This window comes from Manis javanica, chromosome 6 (genome assembly GCF_040802235.1).
Source record: "Manis javanica isolate MJ-LG chromosome 6, MJ_LKY, whole genome shotgun sequence".
NCBI lineage: Eukaryota > Metazoa > Chordata > Mammalia > Pholidota > Manidae > Manis > Manis javanica.
The window spans coordinates 313799-338563 of record NC_133161.1 but is presented as its reverse complement, the minus strand read 5'-3'; the positions used below and the strand labels follow the sequence as shown (position 1 = coordinate 338563).

Genomic DNA, 24765 nt, shown 5'->3' with positions numbered 1-24765 from the left:
ACTCCCTGCACAGACAATCCTGCCCCTCGGCCCCGCTGCGGCCCTGTGTCTCTCAGGTACCAGTTAAACGGTACTCCTCTGGGAGGACCCCCTGCCTCCTGAGCAGCTGCGGCTCCAGGCTGCAGGTCCTGAGGCTCCCTGGACACCCATCCTAGCTCAGGCCTAGGTCTTGAATTATTTACTTCCCCACTTCTTCCGTTCTAGAAAGCAGCCCCCATGGGGCAGGGGCCCAGCATGCCTCCATTACTGTGGTGTCTATGCAATCCTTGGGGCTCTGTGAAAACTTACTGAGTAAATTGGTACTGGAGATGGCAGGGATTCAGTGGGGTGGGAAAGGAATGTATCATATGAACATATAAAACCAGATTCCAGCCTCACCTGCATTTAAAGTAACACTGCCCACCAAGGGCAGGCAGGAAGAGCCGTGCAGTGCCCACCCTTCCTGGGAGCCATACACAGGGGGCGTCCTGGCCCTGAAGCGTCACCACCACACATCCTGTGCTGCACATTGTGTGCAGGCACCCATTTCTCCAGAACATCCACACCCTAGAATGCAAACCGAAGGCCTACTGTCCAAGCCAGTCAGCAAGAAGAGTGTGCCAGGCCCACAGTGTGCCAGCAGATGCAGAGTGCAAAGCACACACCAAAAACGAGAGGGCACTGCCAGAGACACAAGGCCATGCGACAGCCGAGGCAGAGGTTTGCAGCTCAGGTGCTGAGTCAGCAGAAATTAAGAAACTGGCACCACCAACTCTTCCCAAAACACTCTCCAGGGGCTGGAAAGACCAGGCTCCAGCTTCACCTTGAAGAAAGGATGGCTGTGCACCAACAGAGGAATGAAATTAAACCCCCGAATTGCTGGGACGGCGTGAACCCGAGGGACACAGGCACGCTGCTCCTGTAGGCAAACAGTGCCCCCTGCCCACAAGCAGCAGCCACAGGATGCGCCGGCCTTGCCCTCCAGCCTCGGCGTCAACGGCTAGAGCTGATTAACAGAGTCTGGGCTCTGGGACATTCATCCTCCGGGGCAGCTTGAAAGGTACTCCCTTTGTGCCGCGGTCTCAGTGCCCAGACCTCTGCAGGGTGCCTCTCAGGCCGAAGGGCACCCGGGGGCCTTCACTTCCCTGCGTCCTGAGTGTAAGTCACTTAAGGCCATGGGGCTACCTTGGCTCTCGTCTTGTGGGGAGAGAACACATTAAAAGCAGCCCTTTGCTCTGGCAGCCTGGGTGCGCGCTCCCACATGGTGAACACAGGGCGCCTCGACCGTGCCGGCTGAGCTCCTGCTCTGTGACGGCAGCGGACCTGGTCCACAAACAGCAAAGAAGTGCCAGCCTGGGAGGTGCTCCTCACAGGCCGGGTCTGCCAGCAGGCTGGCAGGGTGCAGGCCTCCTGGGCGTGCATGGTCTCTGTGTTGCCCCGGTGGCCCTCAGGATCTTAGGCAGACCAGTCTCTCTGTTGGTCCGAATGATCCCAGAAATTAGCACTAAACTCATCCAAGATTCTATAGGCACACGCTTCCCCATAAATGTGAGGCCCTTCTCCTGATCTAGGCTGACAAGTAAGGGCGACCCACCTGAGAAGTGAGGAGAAGACACCTCACCAGCTGCACAAGGAACACAGGTCATATGACCTCCCTGGCCTTGACTCCATGCCCTCTCGAGTCCACACACCACTCTCCATAAACCAATGTGTGTCCTCCGGAGCCCAGCATGCCGGAGTCTTTACACTGGACAGAGTCTCTGGGGCCCGAGCGTGAACTACCTGCCCAAGACCTCGTCACTGGGAGCCCATCCCCCATGTGTAATTTCTTTCCTACTCCAGACAGTTAGGACCTGCTGGCCACTGAGCACAATGTGGACTTGGGGTTCAGGTGCAGATTTCAGAGGCATGACTCACACAGACAGGGTTCCCACCACACTCTGGTGAGATAACCACAGGTTTAGCTCCCTGAACGAAACTGAGGCTAAAAGTGGACCCCCTGGACTCAACCACACTGGAAGAAATAGATTAACATATGTCACCTACATCTTCAAAGAGAGAACACAAATATTAAGTTGCTTGTTCATGAAACACGTACCTACTGAGCATGTACTCTGACCCAAGCTCTGTGCAAGGGCACAGCTGAACGAGGCAGGCAAGGCCTCGCCCCAGGAAGCCTGGATTCGTGCGAATTAATTAAACACATACTGCTCGCCTCATGCTAGCACCACTAGACTAACAACAAATAAAGCCCAACTGCTATCGCCCAAAAGGTTCCGAGAGCACCCGGATCAGCTCTGGGGCAGACCAGCCAAGGCTGTGTAGCCAGGAGTCGAGCTCGAGGTGGACGAGGCCCCTGCCCCAGCCGGCCGACTCGCTTCTCCCGAATGCTCTTCCTCCCACTTCTGAGCTGACAGTCAGGAGACAGACCTACTTGTGGCCAGCAAGGCAGTGAAACAGCAACAACCCCAAAATCAATTTGCAAGTGACCCATCATGACGGGTGGTGGGTCAGAAGGGGCAGTCCATGCCACAATAACTTGCTGTCTGGGAGGGCACGCCTGCACCCCTGCAGACCTACAATAAGTCACTCTCTTTCCACGAGCCCCTGTGACCATCAGTGCATTGACCATGCGGGCCGAGCTGGAGTGGGACACAACCTGTGGACATGAGAGAGCAGGGCCGACCCTGTTGATTGGCCAGGTGCTCGCACCCACTGGGGCCACGCGGGCCAGCTCTGCCCACAGATTTCAGTACCCTTCCTTCTCTGCATGCTGTTCACTGTCCACTGACTCTGCTGACAGTGGACATGGAGATGAGAGGACAGAGGTGGCACTGAGCAGGGAGGAAGGACAGGGTTCACCTAGGCATGCTGGGCTTAGGACACTCAGTAGTCAAAGACTTAAATAAAAAAGTGACATGCAGATCTGGGAGTCTCAGCATCAAGTGGCTGCGAGCATCTTGAAAACTGGAAAATGAGATCTTAGGGGAGAGAGAGAGGCGGGAAGGCAGGAGGCAGGGCATGAGTCTGGGGGCCAGGAAGACATCACGGTCAGCAGCACAGGAGCGAGCCAGGAGAGGCCACCAATGGCCGAGTGTGGGGTCCGGTCTAGGAGCGGGAGGTGGGAGAGGGTGGGAGGGAGCAGCAGGCCCAGCAGGCGGAGCAGGGAGACAGAGAGACTGGCCACGGGGAGTCACCATGCCATCGCACACGGGCCTCCACTGGAGCGCGATCCCAGATCACCAAGGAGTGGTGGGTTTGAGGAGCGGTGAAAGCTGAACTGTGTCCCCCTACAGCTCACAGGCTGAAGTCCTAACATCAAAGTGGATCTGATCTGGAAACTGGGTCACTGCAAACATGATTGAGATGAAGTGAGTAGATGAAGTAGTAGCCCTGCCCCAGCCTGAGCCCTCCCACAAGGGGAGAACTGGACACACACCCAGGGAAGAAGGCAGGCAGAGGTCAGGAGGAGACTCCCACGAGCTAAGGAAGGCCAGAGACTGCAGCCACCAGACGGCAGAAGAGCGGCATGGACAGATTCTCCCTCAGCACCTCAGAAGGAATCAGCCAGGCTGCCACTGGATCCCAGACTTCCCCAGACAACCCATTTCTGTTGTGTAGACGACCCCAGCTGTGGTGCTTTGTGGCAGCAGCTTAGGAGACCCACACAGTGGCAGAGGGACGAGGCCATGGGCCGACAGCATTCCATCCATTTCTACCACAATGAAGGGAATGGGCCCAGAGGGACCGAGGGCCAGCCCCCAAGCCGGAAGCATAGAGGCAGGGTGAGCAAAGGAGGTGCCAGGGAAAAGGAGAGAGTCCAGTGGGCATGCCCAGGCCAGCCCTCTCCCTCAAGAAAGTCTGAAAGGGAGCAACTATCTTAAAGACGGTGGCGTGAGAGGTGAGACAGAAACCTTCTACAAAACCACATATAATATGAAAATATAGTGAATATAGCTAATCCTGAAAGAGCAACAGGAAAGAAGGCTGCAACAGACTGCCAACATCTGGGGAAAAGAGCAGACCTCACAGAAAAAGGTAAAGTAGAAAAGCCATGGTCCAGCAGGACCCAAGACTGTCCCCCACCCCAGCTCACCAGCAAGAAGAAGAGAAATGCAGCAGAGAAGGGGTGGAGGCCTAGAACTGCTGAACACCCAGCCCTGGAGGTCTGCTCTGGAGGCACGAACCTACAGTACATGGCGCTCTGGAAATTAGTGGGGTTGGAAAGCTAAGACAGGCGGAATACCTGGAGAGACTGAGATTTCAGCCACTTGTGAGACAACACAGGGATCCACATCCGGCCGCTGTGGGACAAAAGAGAGGCGGGCAGTCTGAGAGACTTCCTAACAGCGAGAGAACTGCTAAAGGGGCAAGGCTTCCACAGAGCTTGCCGCTCAGGAGAAAGGACAGGTGCACCAAACTGCCCAGGTGCACTCTGCCCGGCAGGTGGTGGGACTTCCAGGAGCTCCGGGTGCTCCAACCCCTTGGCTGGCCTCGCAGCTCCGAGGCCCCTTACTGTGCTGCGACCGGTACATGGCCTGCTGCACCTTACTCCCAGCCGGCACTGGTTCACAAATCTTCTGCTCTGCCATTGCACCAGGCCAGCCAGAGGGCGGCCCTGCCAATGGCAGCTACAAGGGTATAGCATAGAGGCTTCTACCTGCATGCTTGGCCTACTGGTCCAGGCCTTAGAGGCAGGCACTGCAGCCGTGAAGCAGGAAAGAGCTCTTTCCTCCCAGTGGGCACCAGCGCCCCTCACCTGCGACTCCCACCATCACCCCAGGGCCTGAGAAGCTCCAGAAAGCAGAGATTCTTGACACTAGAGGGCGCCACCTATACCCAGTTATTGTTACAAATACGGAACGTCAAAAGAACCTGATACAAACCAAAATCCCACAAGCACCAGAAAGAGAACCACGTGAAACTGAACTCACCAATATTCCTGAAAAAGACTTCAAAATAAAAATCATAACCATGCTCACATAGCTACAGAAAAATATTCAAGACCTCAGGGAGGAATTCAAGAGACAGAAATTTGAAAAAATACAGTATCCAAAATGAAACATACAATGGAGGGATTTAAAAGCAGATTAGATAGAGATGGTAAATGAAATAGAAATTAGAGAACAGAGAGGCATAGAGAACAAAAAGGATCTCTGGGAATGAAAGAATACTAAGAGAACTGTGTGACCAATCCAAACGGAACAATATTTGCATTATAGGGGTACCAGAAGAAGAAGAGAGAGAAAAAGGGATAGAAAGTGTCTTTGAGGAGGTAATTGCTGAAAACTTCCCGCTCTCAGGAAGGAGATAGTCTCCCAGGCCATGGAGGTGCACAGATCTCCCAACACAAGGAAGACAACACCAAGACATATAGTAATTAAAATGGCAAAGATCAAGGACAAGGACAGAGTATTAAAAGCAGCCAGAAAGAGGATGGCCACCATCCAAAAGACAAGGAACAACAAATGCTGGTGAGGATGTGGAGAATGGGGAACCCCCTCCTACACTGTTGGTGTGTACGTAAATTAGTTTAACCACTGTAGAAAGCAATATGGAGGTTCTTCAAAAAACTAAAAATAGAAATACCATTTGACCTGGTAATTCCACTCCTAGAAATTCACCCAAAGGAAACAAGATCCCAGATTCAAAAAGACATATGCACCCATGTTTATGGAGGCACTATTTATAATAGTCAAGAAATGGAAGCAACCTAAGTGTCCACCAGGAGATGAATGGATAAAGAAGATGTGGTACAATATACACAATGGAATATTATTTAGCCATAAGAAGAAAACAAATCCTACCATTTGCAACAACATAGATGGAGCTGGAGGACATTATGCTCAGTGAAATAAGCCAGGCAGAGAAAGACAAGTACCAAATGATCTCCCTTGTTTGTGGAGTATAACTACGAAGCAAAACTGAAGGAATAAAATAGTAGCAGACTCAGAGACTCCAAGAAGGGACTAGTGCTTACCAAATGGGAGGCATGTGGGAGGGCAGGTGGGGAGGGAGGGAGAAGGGGATTGAGGGGTATCATGACTGGCACACATGGTGTGGGGATGTCATGGGGAAGACAGTGTAGCACAGAGAAGACAAGTAGGGACTCTGTGACATCTTACTACGCTGATGGACAGTGACTGCAATGGGGTGTTGGGGGGACTTGATAATATGGGTGAATATAGTAACCACAATGTTTTTCATGTGAAACCTTCACAAGAGTGTATGTCAATGATACCTTAATAAAAAAAGAAAAGAAAAGTACCTCCCAGCTAGGTGGTGATAAATAGACCCTCCCTAAAAGTTCTGGGAATTTGTCTACATTGTCTGTGGCCCACTCCTCCCTTGGAGTGTATTCAAATAAATACACTCACTTCACAAACACAAAAAAAATTTCTATTGTTTATAAGTCACCCAGACTGATTTTCTATTATGGCAAAGTTTTTTTTTAAACAGAAAAAAGTGAGAAATAGAGTAAAATCTGGGGTTGAATACCATTAACAGGAATTAAAACACATGTTAAAAACAAAGTCTGAAAGGGACATTTGCAGGACTGGCTCGAGATCTTCCAAAAGGGAGACCCAGCACCTCTGGGAAGACAGCCCCTGGTGGGCCGTGGCTCGTGACTGGCACAGCCTTGGAAGCGAATAGTCAGAGTGGCCGGCATGTCTGGAAATAGCGGGTCTGGGGCCTCAGCCAGGGGAGGGGGCGGCCTCGGCCCTCCCAGCTCCAGGCTCCAAGTCTGCCGCAGAGCTGAGCATCAGAAAAAGCACGTGCTTTGTAAAAGGAAAGCTACTTTTGGGAATTGGTGCACAGGTTAAGGTTTAGCTATTGCGGAAACTGGGTCTCTGCAAAGGCGAATACACAGCCCCCCAAATGTGGAACAGAACTAGCAGGCAGCACAGAGGCAGCCACAGAAGCCAGCAGGGGCAAAAGGCTCAGTCTGGCAGGGTGCACGTTCAGGGAGCCGAGCACCTGGCTGGGTTTCTGGGTTTAGAAAGGAGAGGGGGCAGGGGCTCTCAGACGCGGAGACTGCGGACGCCCGGGACAAAGCCACCCCCCTCCTGCTGTACAGCTGCCTGTGGGTCCCTGTGGAGACGAGGCCGGAGCCTTCCTCCCCTTCTCGGCTGCCCGTGCACAGGGCCGTCTGCACAAGCTCACCTCTGTTCCCCTGAGAGGAACTTGGCTCAGACTCCTGAGAGGAGGCTTGGCTACAGCTCCTTGGGGACGTCAATGCCAACAGGTGCAATGTGTGATCGCTTCTTAGGGTGATCAAATGTATTATGGGTTTTAAAGATCTGTTCATGCACGATGAGCGTCGCCTGGACCAAACCACCCCACTGGGGTGGCAGCCCGGCCCCCCTCCTTGATCTCAGGCAAGCACCTCGGCTGACCGCTGCCCACCAGACTCAGAGCTCCGGCTGCGCCCTGCCTCTGTCGGCTCCCATAGCAGGAGGTCACGACTCACAGAAAGCCTCCTGGGGACAGTGAGGGGTGTTCACCCTACAGACCCCATCCCCACGCCCAGAGCCCACACATGAAGGCCCCACATCTCTGTGGCACAAAGCCTAAGGACACGCAGATCCCGCGCAGCAACCCGCTCCCGAAAGCTCTCCATGTGGCCTGCGGGTCCACGGCCTCAGGCCCTGCCCAGGCCACCCACCTCAAGCCAATATGAGTGAGGGACACTTTGTAGAAACCAATGTCCTTGAGTCCCTGAGGGGACCACAACTTCAGGAAACGTGTGAATGGGGCCCACCCTGAGCCCATGACAGACAACACGGAGGCAGCAGCGTCAGCCTGGGGGAGGGAAGGGTCACAGGGTGAAACAGCGCAGGGCTGGGAGTCGCCCACCCCAAAAGGCCTGGTAGCAAAGGGGGAGGAACATGTGTGCCCCTGAGGTATATTTTACCATGAGCCCTTTTCAGGGGGAGTCAAGCATCCAGACCCCGACACTGGCTCAGGACAACCTGGGGAGGATGGCGGCAGGGTGAAAGGGTGGCCAAGTCACCTCCAAACGCACATTTATGTGCACACGTGTGTGGGTGCACGTGCCAGAGGAGGGAAGCACAGAGGCACACCCAGCCTCACACACAGATGGACAGTATTCAACACCAAGCCTCCGCAGTTTCCTTGAGAGGCACCAAAGGTATCTGGAAGTCAAAGAATTTTATGTTCCATGTTCCAATTTTTTATTATTGAAAAAGGGAAATTATAAAGAAAAGGCCGGCATGGAAGCCTATGGTTGCAGATGGAAATTATTTCTGTCCCGTTTTTGGTCCAAGAATGGTGGTAACCGAGTGAGCCCTTCTGACTATAAGGGCAACCCACTAACGTGTTCTGAACTACAGTATCAAAAACACTTTCTAATCGGAATGACAACTGTCATGCCTAAGGTGTATTCAGCATTTACTATGTGCTAGCCACTGCTCCAAGTACTTCCCATACACATAAGTCCACCGAGAAGAAATTCACACTAACACCAGCTTGTCACCAAAAGTCCAAAAAACAAAAAAAATGCCAGAACCAAGACTGTTCCAAAAGAAAGAAACCCTAAGCAGCGATACGGCCACAAAGCTCAGGGCTTCACAGCCACATCGCCAGTTAAAGTGGGCCCAGTGGCTGTCCAGAGGCAGGCATGAGACAGCAAATTGTGAGCACCCTCCTGAGCACTGTGGGTCGCGGCCCCTGCCCCGAGGCACCCTGCTGCCACCTCAGGACCCACAGGGACGCATTCTTGGCATCAGCCCCAGCACACCCCAGACTCGGTCGTGCTCACACCTGCTGGTGCAACTGCTCCGGGAGCAGATGATCATGCAGGCAACGGACACCATCCAGATTCTGGTCTGTGAGCGAAGTTCAAGGCCGCAAACCCAGACACAGACCCATGGTCAAAGCATGGCCCAGGTGCAGCCCTCATGCCCACAGAGGGGTGGGGAAGAGAGGGAAGCCTTCCAAGCACGTGAACAGAGTCCATGTGGCTGAGTGGAAGCCTACTTTTCATAACCCCCTGGGAAGAACAGAAAAAACAAACTCCTAGCCAAGAGGTGCATGGCCTTCAGAGAATTCAGGCAAGAACGGAACCAGTGGGCCCTTTGGAGAAAGAACAACAAATTTGTATCACATGAAAACAGTCTTGAAACAGCAGCCTCAATTCCGCCACACTGCTGCCCACTTTCTGATGGATAATAAAGAAATACAATTATGCAGCAGCACATTGTACATCACTTTTATACAAACACACATATCATTTTACACAAAGACTCACATACACGGTGGCAACTAGCACCATAAGGCAAACAGCACAGTCCCTGCCATTCAGAATCATCTGGAACTTGGACACATCCTTACACAACTAAATACTCACCTGGGTGTGAGAAGCCCAGGGGTTTCGGGTGGCTGTTCACTTACATGAACACAAAAACGAACACAAAAGGCAAAAACAAAGCAGTGTGGGCCCTTTGGTTTCTCTAGTTATGTAAACGGCTTGTTTTGTTCTTAGAATAGGTTTATGCTGCATTTACACTGCAAACGAGCAGCAGAAGGAAAAAGAGATGTGTTCACTCCAAACTTGAAGTACTCCATGTTAACCAAAGCTCCTCAGAGGAGGTGACAGACACAAATGGCTCCAGGGCCAGCTTAGGCCCTGGACGACACCCATGGCCCCCCAAAGGGAAAGGCCTCTCAGCTCCCCGACCAGGAACTGTATTCCCGTCAGCCTGCGGCTCCAGCCCTAAGCCTGGAAGGGGCCCATGGCTGACCTCGCGAGACAAAGCCACCCTACACACTCCTGGTACAAGGCCAAACAGGGCTGTGCCACCTCTGGGCACCATGCCCAATGGGCACCAAAACAATCAAGCTAAACCGTTGCAGGAAATAGGCCAGATGAGCTGCATGATCCGCAGATCGCCCCAGTGAGGCCCCACCAAGTGCTGCGTCCTTGAGCCTGGGGCGCAGAGGGCCCACACTGACAGAATGGCCCTTACACAGCTTCCGTTTTTTAAAGGGGGAAAAACAACAGATGAATGAAAATAAGTCATTTCTAAGCCTCAAAATCCTAGCATATGGAATGATTAGAGGAAAGGCAAGAATATAGCAAAAATAAAATAAATAAACACAACCTTCCCCCCGAGACACCAAAACATACTTCAAAACATTAATTTATGACACCACCTGAATACATGTGTGTTAACCGTATGCAAGGATCAGGGTCTCCATTCTGGAAGCCTCTGCACGTAGGGTCACGCCCTGACTGAGCTGACCGCTCAGGTGACCTCTGAGTGCTCCCCAAGCTGGGCTCCTCTTCCTGGCCCTTCTCTACCCAGCTAGTGACTGGGTCTCATCCTAGAATCAAGCTAGAGTATTGATTTAAAGTAAAACAGATACAGGGAGAAAGCAAGCCCTGGAAAACAGAACAGTCATGACGGAATTTCCATCATTTACAACCAAACATGATCAAAGGCAAGCAATTAATGACAAGTTACATTAGTTAACTATTTCCAGCAATAAAGCAAACTTGAAACCAGTCCCTCCTTAGCTTTTGTTACTTGCACAATAAACTGATTCTAGAAACCCCCGAGATGGTGAGGCAGTGGGAGCTGTTTCTGACATGCCGGCTCGTGGGGTAAAGTCCACAATCAAAGGAACATTAACCACTCCTTGACACACCCCCTTTAGAAGGCAGCGTGCATGCGCCTGAACTGAGCACTGGCAGTCTCTGATGAGTCAGGAACTGAGAGGGTCCCTCCACATTTGAGGCCCCCCTTGGACGAGGTGAGAGAGCCACCCCAGAATGAGGTCCTTTCCCTCCCACCAACAGCAGATAGCCTGAGAGCTGGGCTGGGCGTGATGCCGCCATGGAGGGCCAGGCGCTGAACGGGCGTACACACCACCCACTCGATGCTGTGCAGACGTTCCAGGACCTCTGAAAGGTGGCCCTGCCCATCGGCCTCCTGCAGGAGAGTCTGCTCAGGCCGGCCACCAAGCCCTTCCCAGGGCCCACCTCTCGCCCAAGCTGACCCTCCACCCAGGCCCAGCTAAGTCTGCTCACCATCACTGGTCACCTTCCCAAGGCTGTATCTGATCTCAGCTGCTTTGTGAATTCTCTGAAGACAAGACACCCTCCACGGCTCACATCCCCAGGCAGCTTCTCCACAAAAATATGCTCATTAGACACACATTCCTTGCACCTACTCCACAGGGCCAGGAAGGTAGGGGTGATAGGGGAAAGGTACCACCCTGATGGCATGATAAAGAGAAAAGGGGTATATGAAATATTTTTAAAAAAAAGAGAGAGAGAGAAGGGCCATCGTCAGCCAGTAGGCCCTGTTGGCGTGGCACAGGACTCCCCGCAGGGTGAGCACTCCACACATCCCAAAGCCGCAGCCACACAGCTTCTGCCCCGCCTGTGCTGCCACCCCCGCCATTTCCCAACCTAAGTTCAGGCTCCCAAGGTTTTCTTTCCTGCGGCTCTTACTCTTATAATCTAAGTATTTAGGCCCCAAGCGCAATGGCTTATCATGTTCCTTCCACGATATTGTCAAAGAAAAAAGTGGCTTTGGCCTCTGACACCTCTCGGCAACACTGGACCATGAGAAACCACAGGCTTCCTGCCAAACAGACCACTTTAAACCCCAGCTCCGTCTCCGACCAGCTGTACAAACCCGGGCAAGGTGTTTACACTGACTGAGCTTCAGTTCTCTCCCCTGTAAAAGGGGGATTCGACCACACCCACCTCATGGGGTGCTGGAAGAATCTGTGGTGCTGATTAAGGTGGGGGCCTGGAGACGGCCTGGCTTTTTATCCATGCCCCCTGCCTTTCTCCAGGTAGAGAATTACTTTCAAAATCTTGCCTTTTGTCAAATGCACAGTAACAAGAAAGCCAGCCAGAGGAGCAATCAGGGCCTCCCTGGGAATCAGGGCATGTCAAGGGTGACCCCTCTGGCATTCAGGTGGTTATTTATTTAAAACATATGAAAAGTCATTAGGCAAACATTAAAAACCAGGTTACAAAGAGTTTTTCGATTATTTGGCAAATTGCTCCCACAACATAAAGTGGAAAAAATAGGACATGATTTGTATATAGAGGAAGTTTTCAACCATGGTTTTTTAAACCATGCATTAAAAAAAAAAAGACTGGAAAGAAATACAGCAAATCTGAATACAGCAGGTATACTTGGTAATACTGGTTTTCTCTTCATTCTTTGTCAAGTGTCCAATTTTCATTTTTTATAAAGTGTCTACATTTTCCAACAGGAGATGGTGTTATTCTTTTATCTGGAAAAATACTTCAAAAATGAATGACCTGAATAGACCAATTACCATCAAGGCAATTGAACTGGTAATCAAAAAACTCCCTAAGAACATAACACCTGGACCAGATGGTTTCACTGCTGAATTTTTTCAAGCATTTAGTGAAGACCTAATACCCATCCTCCTTAAAGATTTCCAAAAAGTAGAAGAGGAGGGAATACCCCCGAAGTCATTCTACGAGGCCAGCATCACTCTAATACCAAAACCAGGCAAAACCAACACAAAAAAAGAAAATTACAGACCAATATTCCTGATGAGCATAGATGCAAAAATACTCAACAAAACATTAGCAAAACAAATTAAAAAATACAACAAAAACATCATCCATCATGATCAAGTAGGATTTATGCCAGGGATGCAAGGATGGTACAACATTCAAAAATCCATCAACATCATCCACCGCATCAACAAAAAGGACAAAAACTACATGATCATCTACATAGATGCTGAAAAAGCATTTGACAAAATTCAACATCCATTCATGATAAAAACTCTCAACAAAATGGGTACAGAGGGCAAGTCCCTCAACATAATAAAGGCCATATATGATAAACCCACAGCTAACATCATACTGAACAGCGAGAGGCTGAAAGCTTTTCCTCTGCGATCAGGAACAAGACAGGGATGCCCACTCTCCCTACTTCTATTCAACATAGTCCTGGAGGTCCTAGCCACGGCAATCAGACAACACAAAGAAATAAAAGGCATCCAGATTGGTAAAGAAGAAGTCAAACTGTCCCTGTTTGCAGATGACATGATATTATACATAAAAAACCCTAAAGAATCCACTCCAAAACTACTAGATCTAATATCTGAATTCAGCAAAGTTGCAGAAAACAAAATTAATACACAGAAATCTGTGGCATTCCTATACACTAATGATGAACTAGCAGAAAGAGAAATCAGGAAAACAATTCCATTCACAACTGCATCAAAAAGAATAAAATACCTAAGAATAAACCTAACCAAGGAGTGAAAGACCTATACCCTGAAAACTACAAGACACTCATGAGAGAAATTAAAGAAGATACCAATAAGTGGAAACACATCCCATGCTCATGGGTAGGAAGAATTAATATTGTCAAAATGGCCATCCTGCCTAAAGCAATCTACAGACTCAATGCAATCCCTATCAAAATACCAACAGCATTTTTCAACAAACTAGAACAAATAGTTCTATAATTCATACAGAACCACAAAAGATCCTGAATAGCCAAAGCAATCCTGAGAAGGAAGAATAAAGCTGGGGCAGATTACGCTCCCCAACTTCAAGCTCTACTACAAAGCTACAGTAATCAAGACAATTTGGTACTGGCACAAGAATAGACCCACAGACCAATGGAAAAAAATAGAGATCCCAGATATAAACCCAAGCATATATAGTCAATTAATATATGATAAAGGAGTCATGGACATACAGTGGGGAAATGACAGCCTCTTCAACAGCTGGTGTTGGCAAAACTCAACAGCTACATGCAAGAGAATGGAACTGGATTACTGTCTAACCCCATACACAAAAGTAAACTCAAAGTGGATCAAAGACCTGAATGTAAATCATTAAACCACAAAACTCTTAGAAGAAAACATAGGCAAAAATCTCCTGAGTATAAACATGAGCAACTTTTTCCTGAACGCATCTCCTTGGGCAAGGGAAACAAAAGCAAAAATGATCAAATGGAACTACATTATGTTAAAAAGATTCTGTACAGCAAAGGACGCCATCAACAGAACAAAAGCATCCTACAGTATGGGAGAATATATTTGTAAATGGCATATCCGACAAGGGGTTAACATCCAAAATATATAAAGAAATCACATGCCTCAACACCCAAAAAGCAAATAACCTGATTAAAAAATGGCCAGAGGATATGAACAGATACTTCTCCAAAGATGAAATTCAGGTGGCCAACAGGCACATGAAAAGATGCTCCACATCATTATTATCAGGGAAATGCAAATTAAAACCACAATGAGATATCACCTCACACCAGTAAGGATGGCCAGCATCAAAAAGACAAGAACAACAAGTGCAGGTGAGGATGCGGAGAAAGGGGAACCCTCCTACACTGCTGGTGGGAATGTAAGCTAGTTCAACCATTGTGGAAAGCAGTATGGAGGTTCCTCAAAAAGCTCAAAATAGACATACCATTTGACCCCGGAATTCCACTTCTAGGAATTTACCCTAAGAATGTAGGATCCAAGTTTCAAAAAGACAGATGCACCCCTATGTTTACCACAGCACTGTCTACAATAGCCAAGAAGTGGAAGCAACCTAAGTTTCCATCAGTAGATGAATGAATAAAGAAGAGGTGGTACATATACACAATGGAATATTTCTCAGCTATAAGAAGAAAACAAATCCTACCATTTGCAACGACATGGGTGGAGCTAGAGGGTATTATGCTCAGTGAAATAAGCCAGGCAGAGAAAGACAAGTATCAAATGATTTCACTTATCTGTGGAGCATAAGAACCAAGAAAAAACTGAAGGAACAAAACAGCAGCAGACTCACAGAACCCAAGAATGGACTAACAGTTACCAAAGGGAAAGGGACTGGGGAAGGTAGGTGCGGAGGAAGGGAGAAGGGGAATAAGGGGCATTACAATTAGCACACATAATGTTGCGGGGTGCACGGGGAAGGCAGTACAACACAGAGAAGACAAGCAGTGACTCTATAGCATCTTACTACACTGATGGACAGTGACTGTAATGGGGTATGTGGTGGGGACTTGATGATGGGGGGAATCTAGTAACCACAATGTTGCTCATGTGATTTTATATTAATGATACCAAAATTTTTAAAAAATGAATGATCTAAAAAGCCAGTTTCATACTAAGACAAACAAGAAAAATGTGATTTAGCTCCTGCCCAAAGGCTGGCTCCTTCAGACACTGCACACCCACCCCGGTCCCCATTTCATTGAGGTCACTGGTGATGTAATGCTTAAAGTTTCTTTAATTCAGTGAATTATGAGTAAATTAATTGAATTGATTAAATTATTAGACAAAATAAATTTGACGGCATGAAAATTAAAACAGAAACATCTGAAATGCTCCTAAGGTTTGCTGAAAATCTTCACTCTAAGAGTTGAGAGAGGGCTGTGTCAACAGAGGCTTGTCAAATGAAATCACGAGATGTAGATTTGAGGCTTTGACTGGGTTCCCAGTGTGGTGAACATGTGGTGAATTTTGTTTTGAAGAAACCAAGTGAGCCTGCTTGGGGACTGTGTTCATTCCTCACCTGGTACATATAAGACTACTAAGCAGTCAACCCACAGCGGACTCCCAGCTCCACTGTCCTCAGAAAACAGAGAGCCAGTGTCCCCACAGCCAGGAACACCGGTGGGGACAACGCTGCGGACAGCTGGTGTGTCCTCCCAAATTCCCGTCTGACCCCCACCCACAGTGGGACAGTGTTAGGAGGCGGGCCTCTTTCAGAGGAAGCAGGCCATGAAGGTAGAGATCCTCGTGAAGAGACCCACTCCCAAGTGCACCCTCACCCTTTGCACCCCGTGAGGACAGGGCAAGAAGTCACCAGCTGTGAACCAGGAAGAGAGCACCACCAGACAAGCCTCGGGGTACCCTGATCAGGGACTTCCGGCCCCCACAGCTCCGAGGGAGAAAGGAGTGCTGTTCAAGCCGCCCTGCGTGCAGTCTTCCGTTACAGCTGCCCGGATGGACAGATGGATGGCTCAGTGAAGTAAGATCATTTAGAGAGGATCTAACAGAGGGACTACCGGGTGCAAGGAAGTCCAGTTCAGCAGCAAAGGGGCTGTTGGCATTGGAGGGCCCAGAGATGAAGGAACTTGGGGTCACTGACTTGCAGCCCAAGGACAGGGACACCTGGGGGTGTCACCCCTTGGACAGAGCCACAGGAAGAAGCCCTGTACATCTTCATCCTCCTCAGTGCCTGCTGGGCTCCATTGCCAGTGGGCCAGGGCAAGGGAGTAGCCACAGGACACAGAGTAGCCTGTGGCGTGAGCGGGGTAGGGAAGGGTGGACAGTGCCCCTGGAGGACTGACAGAAAACACCAGGCCGTGTGCTGCAAGCAAGGCGCCCGACCCGTGCTGGGTTCTGACAAACTCTCCTCCACAGGCGTCTCACCGCAGGTCTGTGTCACCCTTATGTCACAGGCGCACCTCGCCGCACTATCGGCTGGCTTCTTACTCAGCTCTCTGATAAATGGCTGCCTCTTTATTTGTATTTATGAAAAAATACTTCCTTGTAATATTTGCTAGTTCCACCCTGGCTTCAAATTTAATTTGTTGTTCCAAATTCTAGCACCAGAATGGCTTTTCAAAATGCTGAAAAGTTGTCATTGTAGAGCAGGTGAGAGAAAAATACAGGTTTTGCTCGTGATTTTTTTTCTTCTGGCTTTGCAAACAAAACTCTGGCTTTCCAAGAGCCAAAATAAGTGAAACGGGTACTTGAAGCCTCCCTGGGACAGTGGAGAGATCTGTGTGGACAGCAGCTGGACAGGACCACATAGGTAGCTGCAGGCAGCCAGGGCTGGGAACTGCATCTCATTTTGTTTGTTTACCAAATATAATTGATGAGCACAGCTATAAACATTTATTTTCAGTAGTTTCCCTCCTACCAACTTGTCTTGCTGCTATTCTGAAGTCATCCTGTGGATATCCATGAATGGGCCATCTCAGATCTGTATCTAATTGCTTCACATGTTCACATTAGCAATTCTGGTATAACTGCAAGTTTCCAGAGACCAAGGAAGGCTCCATGTTTCGTGACTCCAGCTCCTTCTCGGTGTCTAGCACAATCACACACCTGCCCCCATCAGTAGATGTGATCGAGTCCATAAGCAATGTCTCCCCCACCTTGGGTGCTCCCTGGACTCCTACAGGAGATGACTCTCCCCATTTCCTAGCAGTGAGGACAGAGGTGGTGCCCTACCTTAGCAACAGAGGCCGAGCCTGGCCACTGTCCCAAGTCCTTTCTCAATATGCCCATGTCCGCCGCATGGTCCAAAAAGGAGGACAGAGGGCAGAAAAGCAGAGGCTGGGCCTGCTGACCTTTGTGAATAACTACCTGCGGGGCACTGAGTCCAAGCTTTACATCACCAACCCGTAATTCGAACAATTATGTGAACTTGGCATTTGTTCCCATTTTACACTTAAGGCAACAGAGATGAGGCCACTCACCAACTTCCACAGCCGGGGCAGCTGGCCGGGCAGCCTGGACCCTTAGGGCTCACTGCCAGACCTGGGTCCTGTGCCCTGCAGGCCAGTCTTTTCAGACACAACCTGGGCATGGCCACATTTCTTCTACCCCAAATTCGTGAGGGAACTAAATTACATATTCAAAAAATGTACCAAGGAAAATAATTGCAAGTTTCCAAGTGTCAGCTATGACTTCCCACAGTTAGATGCTGCAAAAATCTACACTGGTAACGAACAAGTGAACTGGCACATTTTCCAATGAACTATTGTCCAAATTTCATCTAAACATATGACTGAATTCAAATGAGCCTGAGAATCTTTTGTAATTTATATTCAAATGCACTAAGGTATGGATTTACTATTTATCTTACATTTTAAGTGCCTTCAGCTACAGTAACAGTAACGCTGGTTGTGTGCATTAAATTAATACAGATTTCCTCCCTGAACTGTCAAGATTACTGCTGCTTGCCTTTTAAGTGTCCCTGGGATCACTCCTTTAAAAGCTAGCATTTTATTTCCACAAAGGAATAACTGTGAGCTGCTCATCTCTCTCAACAGGTCAGAACAATGAGTGGCCCAAGCATCCGATCCCATCCCCTCACAGGGTCTCAGAGGCAGCCCTGGAGGGGCCCTCGGACCTCCTCTCCGACTGGGTGCACAGGCATGGGCTGGGCTTCCACCTCTGGCCAGAGAGGAGAAGGTGTCCCTAAGGACTGAGCGATCTGACTGCTGTGAGAACAGCTCCTTCTGTGTGGTTCAGGGAAGAGCCATCTGCATCCATCTGCAGAGCCACCTCCACCTGTCTGTGCAGAGCCACCTCCATCCATCTGTCTGTGCAGGGCTCACCTCCATCCGTCTGTCTGTGCAGGGCTCACCTCTGTCTGCCTGCATCAACCTCTCTTGCAGCTGGGAAACTCACTGCTGAGGTATCAGCTGGGTGAAGGTCCAGACTTAAGGTTGGTGTGGCTGGGACTAAGGTGCAGGGGCAAGGGCCACCCCATGGGCACTGATGGGCCCCTTGCCTCCATCGCAGTCCCATTCCGGCTGCCTGGTGCCTGCCTTCTGTCTGTTCCTCACTGGCCCTTCATGCTGTAGGGTCCACTCAGATAGTCCAGTACTGTCTCCCCACAGAGGGCCTCCTACTTCTAAATCACTGGTGTCACCCTTAAACAGAAGACCCGCTGGCCCGTGCTCTGGTGAGAAGAGCCGCTGCCAGCCAAGCTTTCCAGGGGCTGTGACAACAGCGGGCCTCTGCCTGCAGGTCTACAGTGAGCGTCACACCTGCAGACCGGGCCTCGGCGGGAGAGGGGCGGCTAGATTGAGTGTGCCCCCCACCATCAGGGGATGAGAGGGACTCACGCCACGGCAAAGAGAGCCCTCTGAGGAGGGCTGCCTCCACACACACCCCACGCACACCTCGGGAGGCTTAAGGGCCCTTCTGGGGTCTCCTGTCCCTCACCCAGGACGGAGGCAGCCCACAGGCTCTGGGGCTCTGGGGCAGTGACACGGGTCACCTGCACACACTGCGGGTGCTCCAGCCCCCACCCAACACCGATGCCTCCTCCACCCTTAAACTCTCAAGAGTTTTTCCTTCAGTTTGGAATAACTGCAAAAGTGGTCTGTGCCAACATCTACATGGAGTGTCACACCTTTAACTTGGGTCATCCCACGGCTGGTGATGATATGTCACATTTATCAAGTATTTCCTGAGTTTCAACCACAAAATGCTATCACAAATGACCTTATTTAATCCTCACAACAACTTGCAAGACAGACATCTCCATTTTACAGATGAGGAAACCAAGGTTGAGAGGTTACACAATCTGAGGCTGCACAGCCATTATATGTGCTGGGATTCTAACCCAGATCTGATCTGGATCCGTGGCCATAAAATACCTGAGTAAATGATGCTGTCAGGGTGCCCGGACTCTGGGTACTTCACACATCACTCTCTCTGCCTCTCATTTTGAATACACAGGGTAAAAGTTTTGTTAGAAATATCGAAGTGACAGTCCCTGGCTTCTCCAGGGCTGCTCCTGACCACATGCATCTGGCCTGGGTAGAGCCCTGGCTGGCGACTGCACTGTCGTTCTCAGAGCTCTGGGCTGCAATAGCGGGCAGCCTGCTGGGTCTGACCAGCCCAGAGGCACTGTAAATACCACCTGCTTTCCAAAATTAAAGTCCAAATGCCATCAAGCCTCAGTTTCTCCACTGGACATCTGCCCAGCCCTGTACCAGACACTCTGGCCCAAGGGCTGGCCCCTCATAATGGTGTCCCTCTGCACTGGGCATGAGGGTCACACAGGCTACGGGGCCCCCAGCAAGCTGAGCATACACACAGAACAGCGTCAAGACAGAAAACCTGCTTCGGTTCCCAGGAGGAAATATTCAGATTCCACAGTCCCCTGGACACCACTTCACAAGCTCCTTGCAAAATGTGACTATAATTATGTCAACTCATGAACATTAGTTAATTCTTTCTTTCAGAGTTTAGCTAAGCAAACTGAAGAAACACAAAGTACTGCTAAAGCCACAGCCGACCCACAAATGGGACTGCAGTGCCCACAGGAGGGGCCTCAGGGCACCAACTCTCCCTCCGAGAGACTCGGCGACACGGCTGTGCTGCCCGCACGTGCACACTACCTGCATGGAATTAGGGTGACGCAGAACTGTTGCTAAACTGTGGCTTGTTACGTCGATTTATGAAGCAAACCGGCCTAACCCACTTTAGACCACAAGCACTGCTTTATGACAAGCATTCATTTATAAACTCCCAATTAATCACCAACATGCATTTGTATTTGTCAAACAAGATTCCTAGGAAGAACAGGAGACAAAAATGGTCTATCTAGCTTTACTTATGTTCTTTAAAAATATAAAACTGGACATGTTTTCTAGATTTTTCATCAGTTTCAAGAAACCAGGACCATCATTTTGTATTTCTTACTGACTTCTTGCTCTTCTCTGGGGACGCCAAACAGCCACACTGCACACAGTGGCTGGTCGAGCGCGTTTCCCGCTGTGCAACGTGTCGCTCACGGGCAGGAATAGACCAAAGCACAAAGAAGGAGCCGCCCGCAGCCGTTTTCGGGTTCAGCCGAGGAGGAGGTGCTGCGCTTAGCCTATCTTCCAGCTCCACGCCCACCCCAACGATCTCACTGTCAAATCCTGCAGACCTTTTCTTCTTCTTCTAATTTTTTTATCAGGTTTCAAGCAAACACTAATAATGAAAATCTTTGAAATTACGTTCTATAGGGAACTGCTGGGTGCAGATAACAGACCTGTGCCTGCAGGATCGGCGCAGAAAAGGGCTCCTTTTCCGCACCTCAAGGCTTTGCGGGGGAATTCCAGAAGTGTTTATAAATGCTAGGGCCACACTGTTGCTGAAAATCAAAGCTCATCGATTCCTGAGCTCTGAAGGGCACTGCCCAGGGGGAGACAAGGGTGGGCTGAGGGGCAGCCCCTCAGCACCGCTCCTCACCACCGCCAGACAAAGAGCACCAGGGACTGTCAGAACAGGTACCAGGAAATGCCACAGAGCCTTGCTCTCGAATATTGTCAAGCTACACAGCTCTCTGAGTGGACACCATCATCAGATTTCACTTGAAAATTATTCTCCTACTTTAAAACCACTGGTCTGTCCAACTTGTTCACTTCAAACAAGAAAGCTGAGGCCCTAGAGACAGGGTGCTGTGAGTGTCCTGCCCAGGCCCCCTGCAGCCTCGTCACCCTCACCCCAAGGAGGCCCCTCAGGGTGGGGGGTGAAGGGGGCAGGGCGAAGGGAAGGGCTGTCCGGCTGTGGCCCAGCACCACAGCCCTCTCATCGCTGCTTGATTTTCAAAACAAAACCTCCCAAAAGGTCTGCATGCCACACATAGCTAAGTTTTGTAAATGTTTATTTCCCTTCTTATAGTAACTAAGAATACCCTGTTATGTGATTAAGAAACAAGACTGAGGGTAACTGCATCTCTTGGAAGGCAGCTATGCTCACCACTCCACCACCGATGCTGCACAGCATCTCTTCAAAAACAAACAAACAAACAAACCCTCCTGCCAAGAAGGCAGAACATTTGAAATGAGAACATCTGCACTCTGGGAAATGCAGACACAAACGTGATCTTACATTAAGTGCTCGTCATCCAGAGCCATGTTTATTTAAGCATGAGTCCTGCCTGCAAATGCAGCAAGTGCCAGGAAACATGTAACACAGAGAAGTATTTGGAGCCCTGCCCCAGGCCGTGCTGGGAGCCCCGCAGCAGCAGCAGCTTGGAGGAGGGGGCGGGGACACGCCCGGGTCTGTACGCCGGCCCTGTGCTTCATCAGAGCGCCCTGGAGGCCCACCAGGGTACGGCTTTGCTGTCTTTCGACCAATCCTTACCTTTAATTTAACTTCCTAGATAATAGCTTCCCAATCCTTTGCCAAAACCACAGACAGGCAACCGACTCACGGGGACCCCTTCTTTGCCAGCCTCTGACTCTCCCCCCGTGGGAGGAGGCCACTCCCCTGCCCTGCAGTGCCCCTCACTGGGCACAGCCCCTGCTCACAGACCCCCTGTGCTCCTTCCCAAGAGGCGATTCCATGTCAGTGTTCCATCACACACCTCGTCAACCTCCCAATTAACTCGGCAGGCACACGAGTCAGCAAGATCCCACTCGTACCGAAGCCCTACTTTTAATGCCTAAAATTCCATGGCATCATTCTCTATTTTCCACACCCTTCCCAGGGCTGATCTGGTCATTGATCCACCCAGATACATGTCTGCGGGACCTCAGAATCAATGCCATCCAAAAATACCCTCCCTGCCTGTTTAGTGACGCTTTTTGCCAGTTAACGGAGGGGCTCTAGTAGGGACGTGAGGCCTGACAGGCGAACCAGCAGCTCGTGGCCAAGGGGTGACCAGTGCACTCTGCTGCCGCAGAGCTGCTGTCACTCAGGCCTCTTGTCCTGTCCCTGTTCCACGAAGACTCTCACATTTTACAAGACAGAATTTAGTGGCAATTTCTGGCAAGAGCTGCAGACGCTCAGGAACCCCTGAGAAAGGGGAGCCGGGGCCTCTGGATGAAGGGGTAGGGCCATGAGGCTGGACCTCACCCCCAGCACCTTCCGAGGGCCGGTGCGTCCTCTTCCGTGCTGCTAGGCACACCTCTGCTGCCCAGGACCCAGTTCTGACCTGAAGCCAATTCAGTGAATCATTCTTCAAGAGAAACACAGTCCAGCCCAGTGCCCAGGGGCGGCGCCTTTGCCTCAACAGAAGCATGTCTCCAAGCTCCTTGCAACGCCTGCTTTCTCAGCTCATACACATCGTGTGATCTGAGGAGTTCCTTTTGGTCTGGTGGCCAGGAAGCTCAGAGCTCACTTTTACGTCAAAACATAACTGTTCACCTCTGCTAACAAAGCATCTGTGTTCTAATTGTAACATCTGCACTCCAGGCCTTTGCCAAAATGTGTGACCTTGAGCACCTGGCAATGGAACTACACTGACTGACTTGCTGAGTGAACGACGGAGGTGATTTCGGCCCGCGGAGTGCCCCACAGGTGACGTGGTCAACATTGTTTCATTTACTCTTGTCTGCCCTTAGCAATGCCATCCCCATATTTCACATTTGAGGAAACCAAGACCCAAAAATAGAGATGTAAGGGGCATGTCAACCCCTTGCCTGTTGTCCCCTTTGCAAGCCCCAGTCCCTGTCCCCAAAGGTCACTTTGTTCTACACACTGCACACCAGCATGGGGAATTGGCCCATGGCATTTATTCCTATGCAGGGAAAGTCAACTTTTCCTTATATTTACTCATTCATTTTTGCTTACTTTTCTGGGAGACCTGAGCCCCTCGGAGTCACTTCTGTGATTTCCCAGTGGGTCAAGCAGATGGCTGACGCATGTTGGAAACACAAGGACCCTTCAATGAAGAGCGCTAGGAATGCTGAGTAAATGGCTGCTGGCCAGCGTTGCCCGGCCGGCCTCCAAAGCCCTCACAGCCGGCCTGCATGGGGGTGCTCCATCCACACGGTCTTCAGGCAGTTTTCAAGGGCTGGACTCAGCTCCACACAACAGTTTGCAGCAATAAACATTAGACTAATGGGAAACCAGTGGCTCCCAGGCTTGACATCGCCCAGCTGGGACACTCCCTTGCCCACCTGCAGCACTGGGTGCCCGGGAGAGGATGAGAAAGCCCAGTGGGAGGCAGCATGAACCCAGATGTCCACTGTCGGAGGGTCCTTGAGGAGGCTGGTGTCCCCACTGGCCACCACCATGGAGTGAATAAGCTGAACCAGGAGGGAAAGCTTTCAGTCCATCGTAAGGAACATAAACCCCAGAGCCCAAGGCCTGTACCAATAGCACTTTCCAGGAAACACCTTCTGGGACCTCTGCAACCCTCCATCCCTGCTCCTACTTGAGGCACAAAGCCAACTCCAGGACAGCTCCTCCACGGAGCTGCTCTCTGCAGTGGGTGCAGCAGAGAGCCGACACCCAGGAGAGAGGCCCGGGGACTGAGTCTGAGAGGCAGGTTCCCTCCAAGCCCCTCTCTTCCATCGCAAGGACAGGCATGCAGGGACAGGACCAGGGATATGAGGGACAGGGGGGAATGTTTGGTAAATAATACTTGCATGAATGATTTAGGCTTTTTTAAATGAAATACAGAATCTTATTTTTGGAACTGAAGTTGACACAGACCTCCCATTGTGAGTCAGAGATGGGTGGCTTGTCCCAAGGCAGTTTGGCAGGGAATGCAGTCCATGAGTTCCACCAAGATCTGTCCCATTCAACCCTCCAAGAGGTCAGCCAGACCTGTGCCAGCTGGGACACAGCAAAGGAGAGGAATGTACTTGCAGCTACACCACTGAGACTGGTGTCTGCAGCGCTCGAGGTGGCAGCCAAGACAGAGCCAGACACCGCACCCAGGCCCTGCCCCTGCTGCAGAGCCCCTGGAGTGGGTGTTCTTCTCCTTGCACAGAAGTCTGTTTTTAAATTGTGTGTGCACTAGGAAGGCAGAGACGCAGGCCCCTTGTCCCTCCTCCCCCAGGAGATTTCTCTCTGTGGATCCGATTCCTCCATAAATAATGCAAAGGCAGTGGATTCAGAAAAGCCAACGGACCTACAGACTCCAAGGGAAGGGAACCTAGAGGACACAAAATAATTGGCCTGCTATCAGTTACGACGACAGCACTGAGCCACATCTGAGGCCAGGAGGGGCCAGGCAACTGGGAAAGGTCCCGGGAGGCCGCTTTCCTGCCTGGGTGCCTGCAGACACGGTCCCCACTTGGAGGCTCACCGTGTGCTCCAGAAGGGAGG

General features: G+C 50.5%; 1 protein-coding gene across 4 annotated transcripts in view; it reads right to left on the bottom strand.

Moving 5' to 3' along the window:
• PTPRN2 (protein tyrosine phosphatase receptor type N2) overlaps positions 1–24765 on the bottom strand; it is a 695060-nt gene that overhangs the window by 644799 nt on the left and 25496 nt on the right. The window lies entirely within an intron of this gene.